The following is a 12,850-nucleotide window of genomic DNA, read 5'->3' as shown; positions in this document are numbered from 1 at the left end:
GAATAAAAGACAGATTTTTTCCTTAATTATCTTCTCTGGTTCCATATTTCTTCTCCAAACTTGCCTTAACCAATGAGTTCTTATTCTCTTTTTTTTAGGACAGCAGAAGCTACCAGTAGCAAACTTCTAGAGACTGCCCTTTACAACGGCCCACCCACCAGCACCAGTCAGTGACTCTGACTTTCTACCTATTGCCATAGCTGGGGAAGTCTGAAGTCACCTGAGAACTGTCAGTGCTAGCTCAGAACTTTGAGAAGCTAAATGCTCATGGTTCTTACCAATCTTTCCCAATTGCAAGGAGCTTGAAGAGCTTGGAAAGAACACTTGATTACCATGTGGTGATACCAAAGATTTTACTCTTAGTCATTAGAGACAATAGAAAGAAAAAGAAAGAAAGGAAGGAAGGAAGAGAGAGAGAGAGAGAGAGAGAGAGAGAGAGAGAGAGAGAGAGAGAGAAAGAACCGCACACCTTTTACAATTGAACATGGGCCAGAACTTCAATCCCAGTAATATGACCAACTGACTTAATAATTTACAAAAGCCACAAACCAGCATAAGATTGTCTCCTGTAGATGATACCACTGAACATACATTGTACTGAAGCCTAAAGCTATATCTGGCATTATTTTTGTGTGTGTGTTTGCGTTTTTCTTTCTGATTTGTTAATTTCACTTGGGTCAAAGGAACAAAACAAGGCCAAGGGGATATCTCAACTGGTAAAGGTGCTTGCCGCTGAGGCTGACTTAATCTCCAAGTTCCTCCCACATAGTTGAGGGAGGAAAAAAAACCCAGCAAATTGTCCTCTGACCCCTACAAGTGCTTCATGACACATACATGACCCTTGAGATATGTATGCACATGCACACAAACTAAGTAAATGTAAAAAGATAAAAAGGAAATAAATTATAATATCAATTTTACTTTGTCAGAGATAAATATCAGCTTCCACCTCCCTCCCCCAAAATGGTCATGTCTTATTCCCAGAGACTGTGAATAAGTTTCTCTCCTGGAAAGGGAGACTGTTTTATCAGATGCAATTAAAGATTCTGGTATGGAGCAATTGTTCTGTGTGATCTGGGTTGGCCTTGTGTAATCATAGAGATCCTTAAAGGAGGAAGAGGAGGCAGAAAAAATGAGACAGTAGAAAATTTGCCTACAGAAAAAGAAGTCGTTGTGACTGAGTGTAGGACAGCCTCAGATCATGTTGGCACTTGAAAATGGTGAATGATGGCATTGGGTAAACTCTGTAAGGGAGAAAAAGGAAGAAAATGGGTTCCCCTGCAGCCTCTCAACAGACACTCAGATTTGCTGACCCCTTGATCCGTTCAGTGATATGATACTCAGGTAGAGCCTCTAAGATTTTTTAAAAATAACAATTTGTCTTGTTCTAACCTCTTAATTTATGGCAATCTAACTATTATAAAGGGACTAAGCTGCTCACATGCCTCCTACCCCCTGCCACATGGAGCATGGGGTCAGGGAGGAAGGGGCAGGAGGCGTGAGCCATGCCAGAGCAGAACAGGAGCATCTACTGATCTCATGGGAGGCTCTGTAGCCTTGTGGTCCTACAGAAATGACTGTGCAAGTCCTTCATTTTCTGTTTCAGTCTGTCATTTCTTGACAAGAGATCAGCTACTTAAGGAACGAGGAAGCTTCCTTCCACCCCTGGAGGACAAAGCAAAGCAATGATCCACAGCCTCATTCCCTCCTGAGAGAATGTGCTCCTTGATCCCTCATGGAGGAGGGGCTCTGCAAGGTCACTGCATTCCCAGACACCATGCAGTGTGGCACTGTGATGTGTCTGTCTGATTCTGCTGCACTCGCCTTTCTGATGGACTTCGAAACTGTAGATGCTTGGAACAAAAATGTTCCATCTTACTGACATTTTTAAAAATATGGCCTGGGTCTGAAAAAGCATGGGATAAAACCGAACTTGCTGAACATAATGGACAATGAGGACTACTGAGAACTCAAGAACAATGGCACTGGGTTTTTGATCCTACAGCACGTACTGGCTTTGTGGGAGCCTAGGCAGTTTGGATGCTCACCTTACTAGACCTGGATGGAGGAGGGTGGTCCTTGGACTTCCCACAGGGCAGGGAATCCGGATTACTCTTAGGGATGATGAGGGAGGGGGACTTGATGGGGGAGGGGGAGGGAAATGGGAGGTGGTGGCGGGGAGAAGGCAGAAATCTTTAATAAATAAATAAATAAATAAAAAATGTGAATAAAACAATCTAAGGTGATGTTGACATAAAATCCTTCTTTCGGGGCTTGCCAGGAATCTCATCAGTAAAGCCTGAGAACCTGATATATATCTCAGGGATCCACAATGGGGGAAGGAGAGAATCAGCTCCTGAAAGTTCTCTTCCAACATACACATACACATAATACACATGCACATACACATACATACACACATACAAAGTAAATATGATTTCTAAGACACTAATAATAGAAAACCAGTATTCATCTCTCTTGGCCTCCTGACTGCAGATGAAATGTGACCAATTAACTTCCTGCTCCTGCCCTAATGACTGCCCCCCAAGACTGTCTGCACCTTCAAACTCTGATTCAAAACAGACCCTTCCTTCTGCAAGTTGCTCTTGTCAGGTACGTAGTCACAGCAGTGATAAAAAAATCAGTACCACACTAGAGAGTGGAATTTACCCCCACAGTGTGCTGTTCCGTGATGGATTCACTAACCAGTGCTAGGGTCCAGACTGCTCTTGCTTACCGTCTTAAGACAGATCCTGTGCCTAGGACGACCATCCTCCTAATATCCTGTGACTAGGCCAGAACACAAGAAGACTATTTAGAGACCACACCCACACCCACATCCCCTGTTAGCTCTTACTCTTGGGCCTAATGAAATTCCTTATATAGAAATCACCAATTTCCTTTCTCTAGTTCCCCTATCAGAACTGGAGGTGTACATCAAATACATTTGAGCATGTGCACAACCTAACATCCAATCCCCAGCAATGAAAAGGGGGGGGGGGGGGGGAGAGAGAGAGAGAGAGAGAGAGAGAGAGAGAGAGAGAGAGAGAGAGAGAGAGAGAGAAAACTGCCATCTCACTTGCTATGCAAAGCCAACACATCTAAAGGACGAACAGCATCCTCTCTCCTCATCTGCATTCAAACAAGGATGGGGAAAGATAACCCTGCTGAAACTTCCCGCATGTGCCATACACAGGAGCAGGCGTTTCCAGAATCATCATCTTCTTCTCTTTCCATACTCCAATAAGGCATTTGAATATTCATTTTCTAGAAGGATAAAATAGTAGACACAGTAGATCAGTTAGCTTGCCCAAGTCACCCACTAGAGGCTTGACATACTCATATATATGTCTCCAATCCTGGCTTCTTTTCCATTGGCTCATGCTGTTTAATTGACACCTATTCTCCCCCAAATCCCTGGCCCCAGAAGCTAAGGGGTTCAGTGCACTCCTTGCTTTCCATACCCCATCAATGCACTGCCTTAAGACACCTTTGTATGTAGAGTAGGGTGACACCATTCTGTACACACCTGATCATCTCCTGATTAAGGAGTTTCAATATTCTTTATTCATCTATCAACTACAATCTGTGCTTTGACAACTCATCATACCCTGCCCAGAGACGTGAAATCCGAACAGGTCTTTCCCCAAGGAAGCTGTAGGACGTGAGCAGGGTGTGAGCACCACACCCTGATTGCATCATTCAAGGGAGCTATCCATTCGGTCTGGTGTTCTGAGTCTGTGCAAACCAGTTCCCCACTCCCTGGGCAGATCGCTACGCTATCTCTTGAAGAGTTGCGTGGGAAATCAAACATTGAGTAAAAGTTGTGCCCTATATCCAGTGTTTGTGTTGCAAGCTTTCAACCACACCTCTTAAAGAAAAAAACTATATATACAGATGGGAGATGATGACACAATCCCCAGTCACAGTAGGTCGGTTAAGTGGATTTGGTTTTAAAGAGTTGGAACAGAACCATATCCAGTCCACCTGTACACAAAGAAAACAATTGCCAGGAGAGAGAAACTCCTGGAAGGAGGGCTGGGTTGGTCAGGGATAAGATATCTCTGAAGCTCCTGCGTAGATGCTAGAGTCAGAGCAGGATTCAAAAGTCTGTGCAGCGTGCTCCTGACCAATGTCCCCTTTAGTCCATGCTACTGGACCGTCCACATTTTTCTGCTTGCTTATGTACTAGTCAGGGTTCTCTAGAGGAACAGAACTTAGAGGTTAAAGGTCCAAAATTCCAGTAGTTCCGTCCCTGAGGCTGATGTCTCAGCTGGTCTTGAGTACATTCCAGAATCCGAAAGAAGTAGGCTCTAATGCCAGCGAAACAATAGAACTGCCAATTGCAATAAAGCAAGCTTTCTTCTTCGGGTCCTTTATGCAGGCTGCCAGCAAGTTATGCCACAGACTGAAGGTGGATTATCCCACCTCAAAATAATAATAATAATGATAATAATAATGATGATGATAAATCATCCAGATTAAAATTGGGTCTTCCCACTTCACATTATTTAATTAAGGAAAAGTGCCTCACAGGTGTGCCCAGCCGGTTGGGTTTTAGTTCATTCCAGATGAAGTCAAGTTGACAGCCAAGAATAGACATCACAGTTATGTAGAATCAACCCTTTTTCTCTAAGGCAGAAATTAGTCCTGTATTCTTCATTATCGTTCCTACGACATATAAGACCAAGAATAAATGCTACCAGGAAAATTTGGGGTTCCATTTCATGACCTCATCAATAAAAAAATTTAGAAAATGACATAGAAGGAAACTTGAGGATAATTTTATTAGATGATAAACAACAGGGTAGGAAATCTGAAATTCCCAGTGTCAGGTCCAAAAGAAACTCCAGTACAAGTGGCTAATGGTGGTGCGTATTAGCACACCCAAGTGTCCTCAGGCCTCCAGGCTCTCTCAGTACTTGTGGTTCCCCTCAATTCTTCTCACCCCACCCCTACCCTAAACTTGTTCAGCTCATGAGCTTCCCTTCTCCCAGCTTCTTATTCCTCCTATATGCATGCCATTCTGGCCATGTTCTCTCTTAGACCCATCGTGGCCCCCTCCCTATTTCCCCTCTTCCGATCCTCCTCTCTTGTTATGCCTCTCCCCTCCTCTCATGGCCTCATTTACTCTGTTGACTATGTTTACCTTACTACCTTCACTCCCTGCTCTGAGCTCTTCCAGATGCTTCTGGATGTACTCTTCCCCCATCTCTACAATAAAAACCTTCCCTTCCAACTATGCTTTGGGGTGGTCACGTTCTCAGTTTGTACACCCAGTACCTGCTTAGGGGAAGGCATGGCAACAAAGAAGAGAGAAGGCTTTTGGAGAAAAGGTCTGGGAAAGCTTCCATATTCAGCAATGGAGGACAGCAGGCAGCTTGTGTGAAAGGGGTGGAGCTTTAGAGAAGTGTGGGAGTCAGGAAAACTGACTGACTTCTGACCAACATCAGGAAGAAAAAGAGATAGGAAAGGCGGCAAAGAAAAGTTATGCTTTTCTGAGTTTGAAAGAAAAGCAAACAAGCTGAATGTCAGAGGCTTTGTAAGTGGCTTCGTAGACTGTGGGCTTCTTGGAAGGATGTGTGCATTATCTCTTCAACAAATAACTATTTTTCCGTCTCTTTAGAACGTCCTTAAGTGGATAAACAGTCCTTAGGTTTCCTGGCCAGGGGATTGATTTACAGGCCCAATTTTGGAGCAGATCAAAATGTCTCTCTCCACCCAGAACCAGAGGCAGATTTCATTCCTTTGACCAGGAAACCTACAGAGGGGCAGTGAAAGTTTTCCTTTCTAGGGTCAGAAGGGGCACAGGAGGTGGGATCCAAAGCTGATCTTGAGGGAGAGTTGATTCTCAGTGCCACCAATGCCACCAACTTCTGTGTAGATAATTAACACAACCCCCAAATCCCCAAGACATATTGGTTTTCTGCGGTCCCACATTCTCTGTGACAAACCTAGCTGTCCATGTGGGTCAGGATGCTCTGTTCTTAGTCACCCGCCAATGTCTGCTTGATGCTCCTCCCTGCCCCAAACACACACCTCCCACATCTGTTCACTTCTTCTCCAGCCGTAAGACCCATGGTTGCCCATCTCTGTCCCCATTGTCCTAGACACCCCTCCACATCAGTTCCTTTGGTGTTCTCTGATACACAGCACATGCATTGCAAGTGTTTGTGGAACAGCTCAGTGTGGGCCCAGGTTTTCCCTTTACTCCATTTTGAATTTTTTCATGGTTTTTACATTCGATCACAAAACAGAGACTAGCAAGAGAGACTGTTTTTTGGGTTTTTTTCTTCACTTGTACCATTCACAATAGGAGCATATACTAAGAAATCAGTATATATTTATTTGAATTAAAATTACTAATTATTACAATTATCTCTCTTTCTTTATTCTATCAAGGTTTTTTGTTTCTATTCTGTAACCTCTGATAGGAAACTTACTGACTTAGAATCTCTAAGAGAGGGGCTTTAAAAGTTTCAGAGGCATTCCCAGCAGTAATCAGTGCATGTGTGCTCTTGTTTGTGGTGCCCCGCCATGGTATAGGGTCAGTTCCGCTAAATGCTCTCAAACACTAGAAATTGTTCCAGCTGGATAGACATTACTGATTAATTTGAATGTAACATGGTTTTTTTGTTGTTTATATGTGATACCAGATGAACATAGAAAACTGCACACGCTAAACCAAGCCACAGAGGAAAGCACAAAGTACATACAAAAACACACATACATATACATTATAATTTATACAATGCACCATAAGTATCATGTACATATGTAAACATATGCACACATATGCACAAATATACACATGAAAGCACATACATATACAACATTTGCATAGTAATCGGGACATAAGCATATACATTTGTACATTTATAACACATATATACATATACATGTGCATACACATACATATATACCTACACATAGACAGTGTTTGGACTTACACACAGGCATGTATATACCATATACACATATGCATACATGCAAATGCACATGTATACATGCGTGTACACACATGCACATGTACACATATTTGTACATATACATAAAGACACACAAATGTACACACACATATACCATATAAATGTACAAATATACATATATAGACAGAGGCACTCACATACAGATGAACACACACACACACACACACACACATTTTAATTGCCTAGAAGCTCCCTCAGTTCAGGACAAACTCTAAGCCACCCCACTCATTCCGGGTGGTGCAGCTTTGTGTCAGTGTTGGTGACCTTACTTCACAATAGTGACAACCGTTAGCAGCCGCTCCCCAAAGCAAACTCCAGATCAATTACCAAAAAAAGACCATATTTACTGTGGGAATTTATGTACCAAATAAGTTTACTAAACTAAGGTCATTTAAATAAATTTGGCCTAAAATTTCAAAAATACCTGGATTTCGATATTAAAAGAAATAAAAGTTGTTTCCATGGCAGCAGGAGTCAGGAAACATCAATCAATAAATTGACATTTAGGAAACCTTACAAATATAGGCGTTAAATTCATACCTCACTGAAGACCTTTTTAAAGTACCTTTTATTTTTTAATTTTGTGTGTGCGTGCATGTGCATGTAAATGCATGCATGTGTGCATGTGTGCGCGCACATGTGTGTGCATGCATGTGTGCATGTGTGCACACGTATATGCATGTGTGCATATGTATGTGCATGCATGTGTGCATGTACATGTGTATGTATACATGCATGTGCTTGTGTATATGTGTATTGCGTGCATATGTATGTGAGGGGGTGCAGGAGTGTGTGTGTGTGTGCACGTGTATGTGTGTGTGCACATGTGTATGTATGTACTCTCACATGTGGAGTCAGAGAACAACTTGCTGGAGTTGGCTCTCTCCTTCCCCCATGTAGATTTTGGGAATCAAAATCAGGTGGTTAAGCTTGGTGACAAATGCCTTTATCTGTTAACTGTCTCTTGAGCCCCCTTCAAAAAATGTTTTAATGATACCAGAAAGGAATGGTTTATCATTCTATAATATCCTTTGGTGTGAAACCAGTTTTGTTTCTAAACCAAAACTAAAAGTTTTGGCTGTAGTCCTGCAGAGATAGTTACTGTTAGGTCCAAAGAAGCTCCCAAAATGGCGGTACTGGTGACAATGTCGTAGACCTTCCTTAAACCACCCTTAAAAAACCTCCCTTAAATCTGTCAACTTCCTAGTTCCTGGTCAATCTCAAAAGCCTGTATCATCTCAAGGACACTGCTGTCATATAAAATCTACTTGTTTTTCTACCATTTTGCTCCTCTCACTGACCCCCACAAGAGACAGCCTTGGTAATTTGATCCTTAATAACCCTTCTCTCTGACCAAGGAGAGGTTGAGTTTGGTGGTTTCACTTTGCCCTTACTTACAGTTACTAATTTTGTAATACAAAAAACAAGATGACCAAATGACTCACACATAGGGCCATCTCTAGTCCTAATGATGTCTTTAGTCTGAAGGCCGGTCCAGAGGGCTGCCATTTACCAAACCATTGCAAAGCTGCAATGTCAGCCTTCCAAGACCTAAACCATGAGCTGAGAAGACTACCCTGCTGATATCCATGAATATTGTGTTGTCATTGGAAAAGCCCATCTTGAGTGAAAACGCACATGAGTAGGTTAGGAAAAGTAAATGTATCTTATATTTATTTCTAAAAATAATACCCCAAATTTTCTTTATTTACAGTTGTTTAAAAAGAAACAGTCATAAACACATCCACATTTCAATAGGAAGAACCGTAACAGCACTGTGTCTGTCTCACAGATGAAGAAGCTAAGATCCTACAAGCCAAGTTTTCTTACTCAAGGATTAAAATAATAAGCACACAGAACAGCCACCCAATGTTCTTTTCCTATTTAGGGGAAACTTAACATGAACAAACTGCAGAGTAGATACAGTATCCTTCACATTTGACCTTTAACCCTGCCACTGACACTGGATCTGACCTGAATACTCCAGGTCCCAGGATCCCCTCAGTGCAAGGATGTCTGGATCCAGGGCAACGGAGAAGCTTGGGGGATGAAAGCAGACAGTCCACAGGCAGCCATGGGCTCACCAAGGAGACCACTCAATGCTTTGCAGATGGAGGGTGAATCTGGACCACGTGAACAAATACCAGTCTTTGTCAAATCAGAGCCAACAGGCCAGTCTTTGGAAAATCCCGCTTGTCCACTGTGAGCCTCAGCTGGTTCCCAACTGAGGTAATGCTCCTGGCTGGAAGAGGATGTCGCTTTATTCCGGCTATGTTTTTTTGTTCTTCCTTCTCTTGGAGCCCCTCTCCATCCCAGCATGCAAGCCATCTCTGAGAAATAAACAATCTGGACAAGAAGATGGAGCACTTGTTGGTACATAGAATGATAGCTGGCATTTCTAAAAACTTAATTTGATCCAGGGCAGAGGTTCTCAACCTGTGGGTCGTGACCCATTAGGGTCAAAAATCAGATATTTACATTACAATTCGTAATGGAAGCAAAATTACAGTTATTAAGTAGCAACAATATAATTTTATGGTTGGGGGTGTCACCACAAGATGAGGAACTGTATTAAAGGGTCACAGCCTTAGGAAAGTTGAGAACCACTGCTCTAGGGGAATTATTTTGTTTATCCTGAAACCAACCTGGGAGAAATGTGCTGTTTTCCCTATACCATGATTAACAGAGGAGGAAATGAGATTGAGTTGTCTGTATATCGCACAGCAGCAAGGCTGCTCCCTGCCTGTGTTGTCCTGATTCCTGGATCATAAAATGAACTAAGAACCCACGTTACTCTTCCCAGTCTCCAATTAGTCTTTAGAAGGACTCCAGGGCTCTGAACTTACATTTGCATCGTTTTCTTCTATTTTTTGTTCATGAATCTTATTTCCATAGGGAAATGAACCCTGGCTCCTTTTAGGAGAGCTTGAGGCTTAAGCAAACATGGCCACGGAGGGACTCTCCCTAAGGTCAGAGAATCACTGTGTCCCAAGGCCTGCTGCAAGTGTGAACAGCAGGAGGCGCTGTGCAGCTCTGGCCTCCATAGGAATGAGGTTCTCCTCTGTGTCTTCTCTAACCCGATCTGCCATTCAGAATCCACCCCTGAACCAAAGCACCCTGGTGTTCAGGTCTCTGCAGTCCTTCCTCACCATGGGCCTCAAGGACAGAGCTGTTGCCATTCTGTATGTACACCCAATCTTGACCTGAGATCAAGATAAAGGCAGCCTCCATGAACTATGTGCCCCTCTCTCATCCCAAATCCAGTCCTAACCTATGACTGCCGGAGCTCAACTACTATTTAGTCTATGACCCAGCATGCAGTTTAAGAGCAGCCAATACTGCCTTGTCTGCATGGCTTCACCATGACCGGTCTACACTCCTACCTTGTATGCACCAAAAAAACAGCCAGAGTGTTTCTGTGGTTGGGACTCCCTTTGTTGAAAGACACTCCCACCCGACATACCCCACCTCCTCCCCTTCGCCCCTATGCCACCAAATCTCCTTTCCGGACTTCAAATTTTCACCTACTGTGACTTTCATGACCCTCTACACGAATGCTTGCTTATTTGATCCCTTTTTCTGCCACGACGCCAATTGCTATTCCAGAGTCCTTTTAATACCAGGTATGTATAGGTGTAAATTCACGGCCCAATGACTGAGAAAACTCAATAGGGAGAGAGACACCCGCAGAGCACACGCCGAAGAGATTCAAAACTCAGCTCATCATCTACCTCTTAAGTCCAAAAATAGAACTGAAAATCAAATAACAACATAGAGTAGCCTTTGCTGACAGTACACTCCCAACTTCCCAGTCTTGGTCCAGTACAGACATAAGCCCTCCTGAACTCCAGGACAGCGTGGCCCTTGTCTTATAACCTGCCACCTCCATCGCTGGCCGGTCAGCTCAGCTGGTTAGAGCCCGAGGCTAATAATCTGTCACTTTCCCGCAACTGTCCAAGTGTGCTCAACCAGCTGGAGAAAGGGCCTCCTCTCCGTTCTCCTCTCCAGACTGAATGGGTAAAGTATCACCAGAAGACAGACCTCCTCCCTCAGACATGGTCTAAGACCGTTGCTGGCAACTGAGACCTTGCTAGAAAGGGCAGCTCTGATTTTCTAGTAGGAGAAATTAATTATACATAATGGGTTTCATTAAGCCATTTTGTACACACATATAATGTATTTTGGTCATGTTTAACCCTCCTTCTTTACCATTGCTTGTCCCTCTCCCACTTCTTTTGCTTGTTGTTGTTGTTGTTGTTTAATTGAATTTTAGCTGTGTTGTTTTTCTGTGTTTGGGTTTTGCTTTTGTTTGCTTGTTTGTTTGTTTGAAACACAGACTCACTGCGTAGTGTCAGCTGTCCTGGAACTCACTCTGTGGACCAGGATGACCTTGAACTACAGAAATGTGCCTGCCTCTGCCTCCCTAGTGCTGGGATTAAAGGCATGCGCCACCACTGCGTACACTCCTCTCCCACTTCTGCTGATCTCTCCAGCTAATGCTGTCAGTAGTTCAACCAAATTACTGACAAGCTGCAAACTGCTCTACTGTGGGGGAGTCCCAAAGGCTAGGGAATGGCCAGAGCCAGTAAAAGCCAGACTTAACACTTCAATATTAAATCCAAATGTGAGAGTCATCACAGAAGGACTCTATGCTTGTGGTGATTTGAATAAAAACGGCCCCCATAAGCCTATAGGGAGTGGCTCTATTAGGAAGTATGGCCTTTTTGGAGTAGACGTGGCTTTGTTGAAGGGTGGAGATGTGGCACTAGGTGGGCTTCGGGGTCTCAGATGCTTAAGCCATGCCCAGTGTGGTAGTCGCTTCCTGCTGCCTGCAGATCTGGATGCAGAGCTCTCAGCTCCTTCTCCAGCACTGTGTCTGCCTGCATGCCGCCATGCTTCCTGCCGTGCTGACAGTGGACTAAACCTCTGAACTGTGAGTCCCAGTTAAATGTTTTCCTTTATAAGAGTTGCCATGGTAACGATGTTTGGTCACAGCAATAAAACCCTCAGACCGGTGCTCGATGGTTTTAACTAGGTGTGTCCAGTCTCCACACAGCCTAGAATCGGATCACCTGGGAAGGGAGTCTTAATGCGGTATTATCTATTTCACATGGGCCTGTGGGCAAACCTACAAGACTTTGCCTTGATTGTTGATTGATGCGTGAATACTCAGCCCACTGTGGACTGCCCATTCTGTAGGCACGTGATCCTGAACAGCAAAAAGGGGGAGAAAGCTAGCGCAGAGCAAGCAAGCATCCACATGTTTTTGTCCCTCTGCTCTTGACTGTGGATATGAGGTTTGAAACTCCTACCTTGACTTCCTCAAAATAATGAACTCTAACCTAAATCTGTAAACCAATAAACAATTTCTCCCCTAAATTGTGTTCTTTTTGTTTTATTTTGTTTTTGGAGCCTGTCCTGGAACTAGCTCTTGTAGACCAAGCTGGCCTTGAACTCACAGAGATCCGCTTGCCTCTGCCTCCCAATTTCTGGGATTAAAAGCGTGCGCCACCACTACCCAGCTCCCAAATTGTGTTCTTATTGGTGTATTTTCTCAGGGCAACAGACCAAATGACATGACAGCATCGTCTTTCTTTTGCTTCCCAGCACTCCATGCCTGTTAGTCTGCAGAGATGACTTTTTCCCTTCAGCCTTCTCTCTCTCCCTTTTCTGAGACCCTGTGTCAAAGTCCCACACCAGTACCTCAAGTTTGTAGGATTTGTAATGCCAGAAACTTTACAAGCTTTCTTCTAATTCACAGTATCTTTGTTTCCTCCACTAAATTGCTTCAAACCCCTGCCTATGCCATATGTCAAAAAGAAAAAAAAAAAAAAAAAAAAAAAAAAAAACGAAGACATGGC

Source organism: Chionomys nivalis, chromosome 19 (genome assembly GCF_950005125.1).
Source record: "Chionomys nivalis chromosome 19, mChiNiv1.1, whole genome shotgun sequence".
Taxonomy (NCBI): Eukaryota; Metazoa; Chordata; class Mammalia; order Rodentia; family Cricetidae; genus Chionomys; species Chionomys nivalis.
This window is presented reverse-complemented; position numbering follows the sequence as displayed.